Genomic DNA, 16767 nt, shown 5'->3' with positions numbered 1-16767 from the left:
GTCTTCCGTCTTCATGGTTTTCCACATCATATCGTCTCAGACCGAGGAGTACAATTTACCTCACGTTTTTGGAGAGCTCTCTGCAGTCTATTAAAGGTTAACTTGGACTTCTCTTCCGCCTATCACCCTCAGTCCAACGGACAAGTGGAGCGAGTTAATCAAGTTCTGACTACATATCTGCGACATTTCTCCAATGCACACCAAGATGACTGGGTCTCTCTTCTCCCCTGGGCCGAATTCTCATATAACAATCTTCCCAGCGAGTCTTCCTCCAAAATTCCCTTTTTTGTAGTCTATGGTCAACATTCGAACATTCCTCTTCCTGTTTCTCTTTCCTCGGGGGTACCGGCAGCGGATTTCTTGTCCCGGGAATTCTCTACGATTTGGAATGAGACCAAAGTGGCTCTTGAGAGAGCTAGACTTAATATGAAAAAGTTTGCTGACAAGAGGCGTTTGGATGCTCCGCCATATTCTCCGGGTGATAAAGTTTGGCTTTCCTCTCGCTATATCAAGCTTAAAATTCCCTCTTGCAAACTGGGTCCCCGCTATATTGGTCCTTTTCCTATCTTGAGTCGCATGAATGATGTCTCTTATAAGTTGAAGCTGCCTGCCTCTTTGCGCATTCCCAATGCCTTCCATGTGTCTCTTCTCAAGCCTGCAGTCTTTAATCGTTTTCACTCCGCTACCTCTTCCTCTCCTCAGCTCTGTACTTCTGATGGAATCTTTAATGTTAAAGATATTCTTGCCAAAAAGGTAGTTAGGGGTAAAACCTACTTTTTGATTGATTGGGAGGGATTTGGTCCCGAGGAGAGGTCCTGGGAGCCCCGAGAGAACATCAATGCTCCTCTTATCATGAAAAGATTCCTTTCTAGCCTTAAAAAGAGGGGGACTAAGGAGGGGGGTACTGTTACGATCGCTGCGCATACTTACCCGGCTTCTCCCATCCCTCGGCGCACTCGCGATCCTGTCCAGCGCCGCTCTGCTTCCTCCTTCGCCGGCTCTCAGCGTCTGGTCTCTCGGCGCATGCGCGGTCGTGTCTCCTCCGCCGCAGAGCCTTCTGGGAGGTCGCGACCCGGTAGCTCCGCCCCAACATGGCGGCGCCCATCGGGTATTTCTTCCCGGCGTCTCCCTAGGTAAGACACCTTTGCTTTGTAGGTGCACTGTCTGCCGTCAGTGTCCCTATGTCCTATGATCCCCTGCAATTCTGTCAGATAATACTCAGTTTCTTCCTGAAAATGATTGCAATCACAAATTCTTTGGTATTATTATCTTCATTTATTTTGTCTTAAATGAAAAAAACACAAAAAGAATTGTCCTAAAGCCAAATTGGATATAATTCCACACCAAACATAAAAAAGGGGGTGGACAAAAGTATTGGCACTGGTCAAAAAATCATGTGATGCTTCTCTAATTTGTGTAATTAACAGCACCTGTAACTTACCTGTGGCACCTAACAGGTGTTGGCAATAACTAAATCACACTTGCAGCCAGTTGACATGGATTAAAGTTGACTCAATCTCTGTCCTGTGTCCTTGTGTGTACCACATTGAGCATGGAGAAAAGAAAGAAGACTGTCTGAGGACTTGAGAAACCAAATTGTGAGGAAGCATGAGCAATCTCAAGGCTACAAGTCCATCTCCAAAAACCTGAATGTTCCCGTGTCTACCGTGCGCAGTGTCATCAAGAAGTGTAAAGCCCATGGCACTGTGGCTAACCTCCCTAGATGTGGACGGAAAAGAAAAATTGACAAGAGATTTCAGCGCAAGATTGTGCGGATGTTGGATAAAGAACCTCGACTAACATCCAAACAAGTTCAAGCTGCCCTGCAGTCCGAAGGTACAACAGTGTCAACCCGTACTATCCGTCAGCATCTGAATAAAAAGGGACTGTATGGTAGGAGACCCAGTAAGACCCCACTTCTTACCCTGAGACATAAAAAAGCCAGGCTGGAATTGCCAAAACTTACCTGAAAAAGCCTAAAACGTTTTGGAAGAATGTTCTCTGGTCAGATAAGACAAAAGCAGAGCTTTTTGGGCAAAGGCATCAACATAGAGTTTACAGGAGAAAAAAAAGAGGCATTCAAAGAAAAGAACACGGTCCCTACAGTCAAACATGGCGGAGGTTCCCTGATGTTTTGGGGTTGCTTTGCTGCCTCTGGCACTGGACTGCTTGACCGTGTGCATGACATTGTGAAGTCTGAAGACTACTAACAAATTTTGCAGCATAATGTAGGGCCCAGTGCGAGAAAGCTGGGTCTCCCTCAGAGGTCATGGGTCTTCCAGCAGGACAATGACCCAAAATACACTTCAAAAAGCACTAGAAAATGGTTTGAGAGAAAGCACTGGAGACTTCTAAGGTGGCCAGCAATGAGTCCAGACCTGAATCCCATAGAACACCTGTGGAGAGATCTAAAAATGGCAGTTTGGAGAAGGCACCCTACAAATATCAGGGACCTGGAGCAGTTTGCCAAAGAAGAATGGTCTAAAATTCCAGCAGAGCAGTGTAAGAAACTCATTGATGGTTACCGGAAGCGGTTGGTAGCAGTTATTTTGGCTAAAGGTTGTGCAACCAAGTATTAGGCTGAGGGTGCCAATACCTTTGTCTGGCCCATTTTTGGAGTTTTGTGTGAAATGATCAATGTTTTGCTTTTTGCTTCATTCTCTTTTGTGTTTTTTCATTTAAGACAAATTAAATGAAGATAATAATACCAAAGAATTTGTGATTGCAATCATTTTCAGGAAGAAACTGCATATTATCTGACAGAATTGCAGGGGTGTCAATATTTTTGGCCACAACTGTATACGTATATGTCATTAACACACACACACACATATATATATATATACAGTGGGGCAAAAAAGTATTTAGTCAGACAGCAATAGTGCAAGTTCCACCACTTAAAAAGATGAGAGGCGTCTGTAATTTACATCATAGGTAGACCTCAACTATGGGAGACAAACTGAGAAAAAAAAATCCAGAAAATCACATTGTCTGTTTTTTAATCATTTTTTTTTGCATATTATGGTGGAAAATAAGTATTTGGTCAGAAACAAACAATCAAGATTTCTGGCTCTCACAGACCTGTAACTTCTTCTTTAAGAGTCTCCTCTTTCCTCCACTCATTACCTGTAGTAATGGCACCTGTTTAAACTTGTTATCAGTATAAAAAGACACCTGTGCACACCCTCAAACAGTCTGACTCCAAACTCCACTATGGTGAAGACCAAAGAGCTGTCAAAGGACACCAGAAACAAAATTGTAGCCCTGCACCAGGCTGGGAAGACTGAATCTGCAATAGCCAACCAGCTTGGAGTGAAGAAATCAACAGTGGGAGCAATAATTAGAAAATGGAAGACATACAAGACCACTGATAATCTCCCTCGATCTGGGGCTCCACGCAAAATCCCACTCCGTGGGGTCAGAATGATCACAAGAACGGTGAGCAAAAATCCCAGAACCACGCGGGGGGACCTAGTGAATGAACTGCAGAGAGCTGGGACCAATGTAACAAGGCCTACCAAAAGTAACACACTACGCCACCATGGACTCAGATCCTGCAGTGCCAGACGTGTCCCACTGCTTAAACCAGTACATGTCCGGGCCCATCTGAAGTTTGCTAGAGAGCATTTGGATGATCCAGAGGAGTTTTGGGAGAATGTCCTATGGTCTGATGAAACCAAACTGGAACTGTTTGGTAGAAACACAACTTGTCGTGTTTGGAGGAAAAAGAATACTGAGTTGCATCCATCAAACACCATACCTACTGTAAAGCATGGTGGTGGAAACATCATGCTTTGGGGCTGTTTCTCTGCAAAGGGGCCAGGACGACTGATCCGGGTACATGAAAGAATGAATGGGGCCATGTATCGTGAGATTTTGAGTGCAAACCTCCTTCCATCAGCAAGGGCATTGAAGATGAAACGTGGCTGGGTCTTTCAACATGACAATGATCCAAAGCACACCGCCAGGGCAACGAAGGAGTGGCTTCGTAAGAAGCATTTCAAGGTCCTGGAGTGGCCTAGCCAGTCTCCAGATCTCAACCCTATAGAAAACCTTTTGGAGGGAGTTGAAAGTCCGTGTTGCCAAGCGAAAAGCCAAAAACATCACTGCTCTAGAGGAGATCTGCATGGAGGAATGGGCCAACATACCAACAACAGTGTGTGGCAACCTTGTGAAGACTTACAGAAAACGTTTGACCTCTGTCATTGCCAACAAAGGATATATTACAAAGTATTGAGACGAAATTTTGTTTCTGACCAAATACTTATTTTCCACCATAATATGCAAATAAAATGTTAAAAAAACAGACAATGTGATTTTCTGGATTTTTTTTTCTCAGTTTGTCTCCCATAGTTGAGGTCTACCTATGATGTAAATTAAAGACGCCTCTCATCTTTTTAAGTGGTGGAACTTGCACTATTGCTGACTGACTAAATACTTTTTTGCCCCACTGTATATATATATATATATATATATATATATATATATATTTATATTTAATACAGAGCTAGATAGCATAATAGCCGGTAATTCAATTGTCGGCTTTTGCTAACTCCTTACCAAACCCGACAGGATATGAGACATGGTTTACATACAGTAAACCATTTCATATACTTCAGATTTTTATATTTCCCTCACTAATAATGTTAGTAGTGTGTGTGCAAAATTTTGGAGCTGTAGGTGTTAAAATAAAGGGTTAAATCACAGAAAAAACTGGCGTGGGCTCCCGCGCAATTTTCTCTGCCATAGTGGGAAAGCCAGTGACTGAAGGCAGATATTAATAGCCTAGAGAGGGACCATGGTTATTGCCCCCCCCCCCGGCTAAAGACATTTGCCCCCCAGCCACCCCAGAAAAGGGGTAAGGTGCGCCTATTCTGGCACTTAGCCTCTCTCTTCCCATTCCCGTGTAGCGGTGGGATATGGGGTAATAAGGGGTTAATGTCACCTTGCTATTGTAAGGTGACATTAAGCCTGGTTAATAATGGAGAGGTGTCAATAAAACACCTATCCATTATTAATCGAATAGTAGGAAATAGTTAAAAATACACACACATTAAGAATCAAGTATTTTAATGAAATAAATAAAACATGGGGTTTTATTATCTTTATTGTACGCTCAATCTAACTGAAGACCCTCGTTCTCCTGTAAAAAAGGAAAATAAAAAAGCAACAATATCCCATACCTGTCTGGCATACAGTCATGTCCCACTATGTAAATCCATCTGAAGGGGTTAAATACAGTTACAACCAGGTGCGCTGCTAATGCGAATGCTCTCGGCTGTAAAACACTGGGGAATGAATGAAATGATGGTAACGTAGCTTTGGGGACTTTGTAACTTTTTTATTTTCCTTTATTACAGGAGAACGAGGGTCTTCAGTTAGATTGAGCGTACAATAAAGATAATAAAACCCCATGTGTTTATTTATTTCATTAAAATACTTGATTCTTAATGTGTGTGTGTATTTTTAACCCTTTACTGCTATTGGATTAATAATGGATAGGTGTCTTATTGACATCTCTCCATTATTAACCAGGCTTAATGTCACCTTACATTAGCAAGGTGACATTAACCCTTTATATCCCCATATCCCACCGCTAAACGGGAGTGGGAAGAGAGCGACTAAGTGCCAGAATAGGCGCATCTTACATAATTTTACTAAAATCATGCTTACTTACTGACCAAAGTGAAAAAAACTCTCCTCCAATACATCTGTCCTCCGATTCACTAAGCAGCAGGGACGGAATATTCCAGCTCTTGAGCAATGGGACCCATCGAACAATCTGTATGGATGCCATCCTCACCTGTCGTACCTGTCGTCAGTCTATCCCCACACTGTCAGCTATTTTATTGAGGGCAATTTTGTGGCCAGCTCACTAGCAGAACTGTGGAGTCGGAGTCATGGAGTCGGAGTCTGAGCCCATTTTGGTGGCGTCAGAGTCAGTGTCATGGGAAGAGAGGAGTCGGAGTCAGAGTTGGAGTCGGAGGTTTGGCTGACAACTTCCCAGATTGCAGTTGCAGAGCAGAGACGAGTCAGGCCTTGCCAAGGGTCAAGCTTACTGGAAATAGAGTCACACTGGCAAAAAATACAAAACCATCCCCCTCTATGCGAGCCTCAGGGTTTTCAATAATGATTTAATTAGTGCACGGTGTACCTTGATGAGTGGATTGGGCAGTCATGGGCCTAAGGTAAGAAAAGGATCAGGGAAGCTTCCCAACAGAGCCAAACTTGAAGGGACTGTCTACATTTTGAGGAGCCAATCAAGGTCTATTTAGGATTTCCCATTGTGGAATTTACGGAAACCGCACCCAAAAATTGGCATTGGGATTGGCCATTCCTGGGGACCAGAGTCAAAACTTAAATGTGTTGTTGGTAAGTATGCCCAAACTCCCGTGCTATGAGAGAGGGGAGTCAGATTATGAGTCCTGGTGGGGATGTGGGACTGGCGTCAGCAGATTTTGGAGCTCTATAAGCAATCAGAAAAAAATCTATAGAATTAGCTTTATTGGATAAGCATAGGTAATACAAATATAAATGGCATATGTGGCCTCAGCATGGTACAGAGGAAGACGCTGTGCGTAATACAAGCTGGTATATCAGGGCATCAGAGGAGTGCGAGGATCAAAACCTGGAAACATGTAGAGACACCAGGACCAGGACGCCGGCAGAGACGAGGGACATCTTGTTAGTGATGGCAGAGTTGCACAAATTTGTATCACAGCAGCTTGACTTATACGAAACACCAGGCGGTACTAAAGGAGGACGATGATTACACAGCTCCGGCGGAGAGCAACCTTTTATTGCAACTTCAGCGTTAACTGCAACAGAGAGAACACACATTGTAAGACGCCATTTATGGGATTCATAGGAGACATTTCATCCACTTAAAGGGTCGCGGTTGTGATCTGTTTTTCTGATTCTGCAAATCCCCTGCAAGGAGGCGACATGAAAGGAGTTGTCTAACTCGGCAAGTTCTCACCTAGACACAGGATAAATGATAACTTTGTCACCGCTGGGGGTCTGACCTGTGGTTCCCCCCGATCTCGACAATCTCAAATTCCCGGTTTCGCTGGAGCTACGCAAACATTCATTGTCTATGGGACTGTGATACTTAATTATCTCCTGCGCTTCCATAGACGATGAATGGAGTGGTGACTTTTCTGCTCCACCTTGGCGCCATTCTAGCACATTTCAGAGACCCGTGCTCGAGCCTCATGGGGGGTCATGTGGGCTCAGACCCCTATTAATCATCTCGCTACAATTTCTTCTGTTTTACCATTTTGATGCCTCTATCAAGCCAGTATGGGGGTCCGTTAGGGCTAGTCATAGGGTGCCAATTGGTTACTTTGGCAGCCATGACCTAACATAAGGCCACCATCGCCGCCATCTTGGTGCTCCTATGAAATCCCAGCAACTTACGGTGATCCTATTGAACTACGATATAAACCACAAACGATCAATTAAGGAACTCAGAAAGAAAAAGTCATTCGAACAATTTTTTTTTGTAAATATTAAGTAAAATAAAAATTGCATCCCTATACAAAAATAGATTAAAGATAAGAATATTTGTAATTGCCGCATCCTTTAAAATCCAATTTGTTAAATTCTAAAATTATCATATAAATACGTAATACAGCAAAACAAAAAAAGAAAAATTAAAATGCCAGAAGTGCAGTTTATTGGGTCAATTGAATGGTGAAATAGGGTTATGTTACATGTACTCACATTGGCTAAAGGCCAGTGAAAAGCAGTGATTTCTCGCAGGACAGGTCGTTGTAGTGGGATTCTTACACTGAGGATCCGAACATTGAAAGCAGTTCAGTGAAGTAACTGCAAAGAGAAGATACGTCACATAATCCCCCAAAACATACACCACCTATAAAGGTTTGGTGGTGGAAGCAGGATAATGCTATTGGCTTGTTTTTCAGGGGGTCGGCCTTGGCCCCTTTGTTGCAGGCAGAGAAGGGAATACTTAAAGGGGTATTCTCATCTCCAAAATCCTATCCCAATATGTAGTAATAATAATATTAGCAAATGCCTCCAATTAGAAAAGTAGTATAGTTCTTCCGATTAGCTATGTCACTTACTCCATGTGAAGGGCATTGTAGTAGTTTAGATATCCATGGTTACCACCACTAACAACAACTAGCTAACTGTCACTATGTGAGTGGCTGTAACCATGAATATCTAAGCTACTGCAATGTCCTACTATTACACTCCTATCCCGTTCTTGGCTCTGCACGCTACACCCCAGTCAGCTAAACTTTTTTCGTGCTCCACATTGGGCGTTGCAAGTAGCCTGTTTTGCTGCCATGTGTTAAAAATCCTTACCTAAATATGGCTTACGAAGACACACACCTGTGTCATGGTATTAAGACTTTTAGTTTGTCTGTGCACAGCAGCCTGTCTGCCTGTGGACATTAGTATTTCTGCAACCTGCCTATGGTCTCCAAAACGTCACGTGGCTGCTTGCGGCTTCCAGTCCCTCAGTTACCTGTCTGCCTGCAGTCCTCTAGTACTGCTGCGAGCTATCTACGGTCTTCTGGACATCTCATGTCTGCCTGCAGCTTCTAGTTCATCAGTTACCTGTCTGACTACGGCCTTCAGTATCTCTGCAACCTGTCTATGGTCTCCAAAATGTCTCATGGCTGTCTGTGACTTCCACTCCCTCAGTTACCTATCTGCCTGCAGCCTTCAGTACCTCTGCAAGCTGCCTACATTCTTCAGGATGTCTCCTGTCTGCCTGAGACCTGCAGTTGCTCAGTTACCTGTCTGGGTAAGACTTTCAGTAGCTCTGCAACCTGTCTGTTGTCTCCAGATGTTTCCTGGCTGTCTGAAGCTTTCAGTACCTCAGTTACCTGGCATCGTGCAGATTACAGTATCTCAGTTACCTGTCTGCATGTGGCTTCCACTCCCTCAGTTACCTGTCTGCCTGCAGCTTTCAGTACCTCTGCAAGCTGCCTAAGTTTTTCAGGACATCTCCTGTCTGCTTGCGACTTGCAATTCCTAGTTACCTGTCTACCTGAGACTTTCAGTATCTCTGCAACCTGTCTGTGGTCTCCAGTACATATCCTGGCAGTCTGCGGCTTCCAGGACCTCAGATACCTGTCTGCCTATGGCTTTCAGTAATTCTGCAACCTATATGCGGTCTTCAGGACATCTTTTGTTTGCCTCTGCCTTCCATGGTATTTAAACTTTCTAGTTACTCTGGAGTTATGTCTGCTACCTGTCTGCAATTTCCAGGGTGTTTCCTGTCTGCCTGCAGCTTACTATACCTCAGTTACCTGTCTGCCTGCACAGTACACACAGCAGTGTCATCTCCTCCTTACACTACTGCACCTTGATATGTATACACAGTGCAGTGCACACAGCAGTGTCATCTCCTCCTCACATTAATACACCATGACATGTATATGCAGCACAGTGCACACAGCAGTGTCATCTCCTCCTTACACTACTACACCTTGATATGTATACACAGCACAGTGCACACAGCAGTGTCATCTCCTCCTCACATTAATACACCATGACATGTATATGCAGCACAGTGCACACAGCAGTGTCATCTCCTCCTTACACTACTACACCTTGATATGTATACACAGCACAGTGCACACAGCAGTGTCATCTCCTCCTCACATTAATACACCATGACATGTATATGCAGCACAGTGCACACAGCAGTGTCATCTCCTCCTTACACTACTACACCTTGATATGTATACACAGCACAGTGCACACAGCAGTGTCATCTCCTCCTCACATTAATACACCATGACATGTATATGCAGCACAGTGCACACAGCAGTGTCATCTCCTCCTCACATTAATACACCATGACATGTATATGCAGCATAGTGCACACAGCAGTGTCATCTCCATCATAAGCAGATACTATAGGCACAAGGTAGCATGTTCTCTTGTATACTTCACATTACTTACCAGTCTGAGTGCCGCATGCTATGAGAACAGTAAGGTAGATGAGTTGTGGGGTCTGCATTGTGCTCAGATTGTCTTCACGCCGTCTCTATTTCCAGTAATCTATGCACCTGTTCCGTTCCCATTTTATAGCTTTGTTTATTTTGTTGATTGCAGCATTCTGTGTAGGAGGCGGAAATGGGTTGTACATCCCATAATTGACAATGTGGATGTAATGTAATTTGTGTTTATTTCCAAATAACGACATTCTGCCCTTGAAATCACCCAATAACTGAACTTTTAATACGATGTTTTATGAGAATATTCAGTTGATAAAATCATTTTCACTTGAGCTTCCTATGAGGGACATTTGAGGAGTGGGATGTTTCACTTAGGACCCTCGAATATCTGTTGCAGTTGAGAGCGGATACAAAGTGTTTGCCACATCCATGCAATCCTCCGACCGTTTACTTATTTCAGTAAGACTTGTGTAACGTTACGCTCCATTTCCCATGTGGTTGAGCTGCTGGACAATCGCTGCCATGTTTCCGAATAATGTACATCAGATGGCAGAAAAACTGATTATATGATCACTAGATGGTGGCCCGATTCTAACGCATCGGGTATTCTAGAATATGTATGTATATAGCAGCCACATAGTATATAGCACAGGCCACGTAGTATATAGGAGTACTACGTGGCCTGTGGTATATACAATGTGGCTGCTATATACATACATACATATTGTAGAATACCCGATGCGTTACTATAGGCCACACAGTAAATAACACAGCCCATGTAGTATATAACACAGCTCACACAGTATATAGCAGCCACGCAGTATATAACACAGCCCACGTAGTATGTAACACTGGCCACGTAATATATAGCACAGCCCACATAGTATCTAACATTGGCCATGTAGTATATAGCACGCACTATAGAACACAGCCACATAGTATATAACACTGCCCACATAGTATATAGCAGCCACGCAGTATAGAACACAGGCCACGCAGTATGTAACACAGCCCACATAGTATTTAGCAGTGTGGGCACCATATCCCTGTTAAAAAAAATAATTAAAATAAAAAATAGTTATATACTCACCCGCCGGGATCCAGCGTAGATCCAGCGAACCTCTGGCGATGCGCGCGCGGCTGCCGCCATCTTTTGTTCCCAGGATGCATTGTGAAATTACCCAGATCACTTAGCAGACTCGCGAGACCGCTAAGTCTTCTGGGTAATTTTGCAATGCATCTCTGGGAACGGAAGCTGGCGGCAGAGATTATTAATTATTTTTAACATTAGATCTTTTTACTATTGATGCTGCTTAGGCAGCTTAAGAGTAAAAACTTGGTCACACAGGGTTAATAGCGGCGGTAACGGAGTGAGTTACCCGCGGCATAACGCGGTCCGTTACCGCTGGCATTAACCCTGTGTGAGCGATGACTGGAGGGGAGTATGGAGCAGGCGCCGGGCACTGACTGCTGGGGAGTAGGGAGGGACTAATTGGACTGTGGCCGTCGCTGATTGGTCGCGGCAGCCATGACAGGCAGCTGGCGAGACCAATCAGCGACTTGGATTTCCATGACAGACAGAGGCTGCGACCAATGAATATCCGTGACAGACAGAAGGACAGACAGAAAGACGGAAGTGACCCTTAGACAATTATATAGTAGATTGGTTCTCCTTCACTGTAGAAACGCATTCATTAAGATGGACGACCCCTTTGAATATTATTGACTTCTGTGACAATGACGTTGACGGTATTCTTGCGCCCCACTACTGTCATGGCTTCCTTTTAAAATGACAGTGAAGCCAATTGTGGTTTCCGTGACCTATAATCGGGTCCGTCAGGTTCTCCTTGGTTTCCTTTACTATCAATGCAATTTTTTTAGTAAATGATGGGAATGATATAAAAGGTTTCATTGTGCTGAACGTGTCCAATGATGATCACATGTGAGAACGCCGAGTAGTCTGCAAATCCTGGAGCACAACGGAGTTTAGCGGAACTGGGGTGAGGGAAACAAAGCTTGGATCCGAGGTAGGTGCGTAACAAAATGATTCTTCAGTCTGCTATATAGAAGCCAAAACAGCCAACATTTTTAATGAAACCAAAATTGAAAATTAATTTTTATCCCAAAATACATGCAAAAAGCAAAAAAAAAAAAATGCCTTCAAAGACGTCCATATCAGCTATGGATGCTAATAATTTTAGTAGCTGGTCCTCCAGGCACACAGGTCATGTGGATGACTAATGTGTAATTTCTGTCCATCCTAGAAACAAACACCGCACCTTCTGTAAGCACCTAAGGGATTTTCCAGATAGATGTAAATAAAGCATAATCATTACATAATGACGTGTTCTGCACCTCTCTGATAGGCTTTGTATTTCAGCTCCTTGCCATTTTTAGACATCTGCTTGTTGTAAAAGTAAAGGACGTAAAGATCGCCACATTGCAATACGGCATCTAAAAATTGTCAATGCAGTCACATTGCGGAACACAAACAAACATGACTGTCAGCTGGCATGCATTTTTTTGGAAACGCAACTTTCCACTGTACGGCCAAAGTCGCTGTGTTGCCCTGCACCTATTATATCAGGGTTTTCTCACCAACCATAAGAATGAAGCGAAACAGCACTTCTGGCCACACAGCCGTGCAGGGAACCGCAATGGGTCCTTACACACCCAAATCAGGCCCTTCTGAAGTTCTGACCTCTGGGACCCAATCATTCTGAGAATGAAGAAGATGCTTGTCCTCTGCTGCTTCCCTTTTACTCTCCGGGTGTGGAGCAAGTTATGCTAGACCAGCAGCTTCTTCATTCTTCATTCTCAGTATCATGGAGGGTCCCAAAGGCCAAACTCTCACTGATCATAAAGTGATGACATATCCTGGCAATGCTCCACTTTCCAAGCAGAGAATACCCCCATAAGGAATAGTTCCCTTTTCAAAGCTTCCACTTCTACTTTGTTAACCCAAATGCACTTTATATCTGAGGAGGTCTTGCATGTCTCCCTTGCACAGTGACAAAAATCACTAAGCCCCCAAAGCAAAGTACCATTTGGGGGTTCGGGGGGGTTAAATAGTTACGCCTTCTGGGTTTATTTTTAAACCTCTTCCTGAGGAACCGCAACTGTGAGAACAACACCTCTGTTGGCCATAACACCCACTGAAGAGGGGGGTGACCTCCTAGGGGTTTTAACCACCAGAATAAGGGACAACCATGGCTTCCTTACCACCAGCTGTCGTGACCATTGATAAAATCAAAGTCCAAGACAAAATATCTCTCTCAAAAAAGGATGTCAGCAAGCTGCTCTTTGGTCTGGAATCTGCAACTCGTCTTTTCTTTATACAGTCAAAAGTTTTGAGACTGGCACACATTTTGTTTTTCACATTTTGCTGCCACTGTGTTTTTAGATTTCTTAGATTTTTGTATGGTTCCTGAAGTGCAATCAACATTTCGTTGTTTTTTTTGTTTTTTTTTAAGTTATAAAAAATGCATCACATTTAGGCAGAGACTCAATGTTCACAATGTTGATCCTTATTTTTTTAAGAATTCTGAAATTCACCCTGGCAACTTCATATCAGCTTCTAGACCAAATGCGGACTGATGGCAACACATAACTTTCTACGGGGATTGGACTATACAGGGGAAACGTTTTTTTTTTCTGACTGTTTGGGACCTGGAAGAATGATTGTCTGAAGAAGAAAAGGGGGAACTGCCATGAGTCCAGTGGCTTTTCATCCATGGAGTGGGATCACTCACAATTTTGCCAAGAACACTGCCATGAATAAAGAATACGATCTGAACCTCCTCCAAGAGCAACATCTCCCAACCATCCTAGAGCAATGTGGCTTTCTCCAGGATGATGGAGACCGTGTCATGACACAAAACCCATAACTAAGTGGCTCAGTTAACGAAACATTTGTATTTTGGGTCCGCAGCCAGGAAACTCCACGTTCGGGAAACAGATCTCAATAACACCGAGAAATTGTGGGTACCGTAATTCTCAAAAAGTGGGAGGACAAACAAAAAGCCAGAAATTGTGATACTAATGAGACAAGAATGGACAGCCATCAGTCAGGATTTGTCCCAGAATTATCCAGCTGCCAGGGCGAAGGGTAGAAGTCTGGAAAATTAAAGGTCAACACTATGAATATTGAGGCCGCGATTCCTCATTTATGTTTTTTTATCACTTTTCTTTTTTGTCTTGTGGTATTCGTTGCAGTTTTTGGAGTCAACCTCTTCAAAATGGCTAAAATGGTTTATGAATTTTGCGAAGTCAGAAAACGGTCTTTTTTCTATCTGTCCTTAATTGTTTTTATTTGCAACTTGTTAATGCAAAAAGTCACTCCAAAAAAGTTACAATTGATGAATCAGCCAAAAGCATTTGGAAATCCCCAAACTCCACTGAGAATGGCGAACATAAAAACAAACAGGCGAGCATGTACAAAGTAGATTTTAAAAAAGGCACGAACGGCAAGAAGAATTTGGAGCAAATGGAAAACCAGGCGAAAAAAAATAAAAAATAGACAAAAAACAGTCATGAAGTCACTACTGAATCGGGGGCCTGAGTCTTTATATAAACTTCATGTGTTTGTCAATAAACGTTTAAAAACTTATGAATTGTTAATAATTGCATTTCAGTAATTATAGAAATTCCCAACTAAATGATATAAAAACAGTGAAGTAGCGAATTGGGTGAAAACCAAAATATTGGTCAGTCTCAAAACTTTTGGCCAGGACTGTAGAGGTAGCTAAGACTAAACCGTCCTCTAAGTATTTTCTATACAAGTAAGAATCTTCTTTCATTACCCCGGTGCATTCTGATTGTGTAGCTTTTAATTGCATGCAAACTGCTTCTTATTTCTATTTCCTATGAAATTAAGGACTTTTTTGATCCTAAAACTGTAAACAACCGACCACATCCATGTTGTTGCGATATCCCAAATTAATTACTGATTGTTGGATGTTGTTGAGCAAGGTCTCAATATGGCTAATTTATCCTTCACCTTTGCTGAGAGAGTCCTTCTGACCTGGGTGGTGTCAAGGCGATTTGGAGAGTGGTGCAAAATGATTGTGGAACCAAGGAGGTGTCCAAACTACGGATTCATCCTCTGGTCAGCCAATAGACATCTAAGGGCCACTTCACCAACTGTATGTGCAGCCACATGCCACTCAGACACATTTTTTTCATTTTCTCACATACACCTTGAAATTTTTGATCACCTGTTGGAGGAGCTTCATCCTGACTTTATGTTCCAAAATACAAAAATGAGACATTGTATTTTGGCAGAGGAACCAGTGTGGTTTGCCTTCAATTCATTTTATTTATGATGGTTTCTGGTGGACATTTTTGCTTGTTGATACGTAAATGTGTATTTTTCATTTTAATAGCTTGTGCGTGATTACAGAATGGCTTGACTCACGTGATGCTATGGCCTTACCCTCTCATATATTATATATTGTGGTTACCGGACACCATATAACAGACATCAATGCACATAGCAATATCTCCACTAACCCCCTAAAAAAGCAAGTAATGTTAATCCATCTTGTGACTGATAGATTATGCGAGTGTGGCCCTAATCACAGAAGTGTATGTGCTCTGTTTAGCAAAGCCAGGTAGGATATGGGTTAACTCTTAACTCTGCGGGATTTGATTAGATGCACCTGCCTAGTTTTTTCCTACAACTAGGGCTTGTGTTCACTAGGTGTTTGCCAGTCTGATGGATGAAGCAGAGTAGAGTGTGCTGCTGGTGAGTGACCAGCCAAAATGTGAGCTGTAGCTGAAAGAGAGATGTGCCTGGGTCTCTCTCTGAATGGAGACTACATAGGTCAGCTAGGAAAGCTGAGCAGTCTGTGTGTTGAAGCTGGACTAAACCGCATTTCATGTGTGAATGCTACCTAATGCCTACCTGACAGAGTAAATCCCTACATCTTCTAGAGAAAATGTATACATAATCTGGATACATGCGTCGTATTGTTTATCCGACAGGTTTATGGCACTTTGTTTGCTGCCTGATATCTGGAGTTTCTGGTTGGGAAGTCTACCATTTCACTCATTGTGCAGTCCATGTGTCACGTTGTCTGGAACAAACTCCACCAATTGGTGATGCTGAAGCCTACAACTCAACACGGGGAACATACAATATTGCCAGGGGTTTTGCAAAAAGCTGCCAATTCCCCACAGTATTGGTGACCTGGAGAGGAAACACAGCCGTATGAGGAAGCCGCCGAACTCAGGTAATACAATTTTAAGCAAACGTTTTCTATTATGCTCTTGTCCTTGGTCGACTGCACCTACAAGTTTATTAGTGTAGAAATAAAGGCATATGAAAGATCTGGAGATGAAAGTGTCTTTGGCTAGCTCCACCAGAGAACCAGCTCCAATTGTACTGGTTGCTGATGGGGCCAATGTACTGTACCTCTATCCACACAGAAGATTTGATCACCGTCACCACATATTTAATTACCGCCTTTCCAGGGCCCTGAGATTGGTGGAATGCACCTTTGAGATCGAGGGTACTAATGGGCTCCAGAAAAGTGAGCCTAATGTGAATGCTGTAATAAAGTGTGTGTCATCCTCCACAATTACTCCCTGATACATGATTTTCCTGTGTATGTGGAAGGTGATAGAGAAGACGGCCCCAATCCTGCCAGTGTCCATCATGTTTCACAAAGTCGTCATTCCTCTTCGAGACTCAATGTGAGCCAATTGTTTGCCAACTATTTTGCAACGCCAAAGGGAACAACTTCATGGCAAGACAGTTATGTTACTGCACATTTGTGATTTCTGTTTTCTACATTGTGATATAAAACAATAGTTACTGTAACAAATG

The sequence above is a fragment of the Ranitomeya imitator genome, chromosome 2 (genome assembly GCF_032444005.1).
Source record: "Ranitomeya imitator isolate aRanImi1 chromosome 2, aRanImi1.pri, whole genome shotgun sequence".
Taxonomy (NCBI): domain Eukaryota; kingdom Metazoa; phylum Chordata; class Amphibia; order Anura; family Dendrobatidae; genus Ranitomeya; species Ranitomeya imitator.
This window is presented reverse-complemented; position numbering follows the sequence as displayed.